A 1,621-nucleotide genomic window follows, 5' to 3' on the forward strand; every position below is an offset into this window, starting at 1 on the left:
AAATTATTATTAAAAAAGTTTTTCCAAATTCCGCATTATTTTCTAGTTATTTTTATTGTAATGTCAAGCTCATGAAAAAAATAGTCTTCCGATCGATTTTAAGAGCTTGAGTCTTTTTATATCTAAATGAAGCTTTTAAACCTGTTTCCGAGAAAAAAAATTTTTATTTTTTGAAACACCCTAATATATATATATACATAAAATAGTTGATCGATCGACATCGAAATAAACTTATAAAAATGTTTTTCACTGGCGACTAATTAATTGCAGTATACTGATTCTTAACATACAATTAACTGGTTATCAAACAAACACAATTTTTTCTTCATTTAATATTATTATTATAAAATATATGTATATATTTATAAGGTTATTACTTACAAGAATATTTTAATTTTTAAAATAAACCGCCAATGTACATCAATACGGTGCGAAAAATTAATTTAATTGAAATGATCTAATTCTTAATGAATTATTGAGTCAACATCAATATTCATATAATTATAATATACTCTATTTAATCCAAATAAATTAATTATGGAGATGAAATTTAATAGTAATATTTATCAAGCATTAAAATATAACTTATTATTATGGTTATTGATATTGATATAATAATAATAATAATAATAATAATAATAATAATAATAATAATAATAATGATTAAGTCACACTAACCAAATTTTATAATTAAGCTTGAATCTTATCATTAACCGAAAGAATCTGTCAGTCTCACTTGTTAAAAAATATAGGCAGTATTTTCTTTTAAGTGAACGCTTTTAATTAATAGTGAAATATTATTAATATTGTTATCTCTATATTTTCAAATCACTTCCATATTAATAATAAAAAAACAAAATAATACTAATCATAATAACGATAATAATAATAATAATTCTAACGCTTTAAAATTATTTATATTTTTTCTCTATACAATCCCTGCTTTCTATTCTTTATTAATTTTAATACTAGGCCGCATCTATAATACTATAATTTATTTTATTTTTTCGTACGGTATTAGTTATAACAGAAAACGAATGACTTAAAAATAAAATAAATGAATAAATTATTCAATAGTTCAGAGACCCACTCCATATGCTGCTAAATATAATAACGTTTTTATAAATTTACAAAAAGTAACATTTGAATGTTATATTCACTTTGGTAGTTGATATAAACTTATTAATAAATGAAATACAACAATTTCAAACTTTATATATTTTAATAGTTTATAAAAAAAAAAATATTCCAATTTTTATTATTCAAAATTATAAATTCACATATTTTAAGGTTATAATTTTCAAAGTAAGAAAAAAAATTTATATATATATTAATCATTAATATTAATCGTTCATTTTTCTGTTGATTAATTACAATATGTCTTAGTTAAATTCATAATTATATATATATATATATATATATATATATATATATATATGTACTTATAGAGCGAGAGATCGCGATAAGTGATCCTTGGTTAGAATTTTAATTTTTAATCAATTATTTATTAATATTATTTGTCTTGACATTCAAAAATAAATTTTAAAATCAAGCGCTAAAAAACCAGTAGCTAAAACGGTAATATTCAAATTCAAAAATTCATTAACAGTTTTTAAGTGCT

The sequence above is a fragment of the Microplitis demolitor genome, chromosome 6 (genome assembly GCF_026212275.2).
Source record: "Microplitis demolitor isolate Queensland-Clemson2020A chromosome 6, iyMicDemo2.1a, whole genome shotgun sequence".
NCBI lineage: Eukaryota > Metazoa > Arthropoda > Insecta > Hymenoptera > Braconidae > Microplitis > Microplitis demolitor.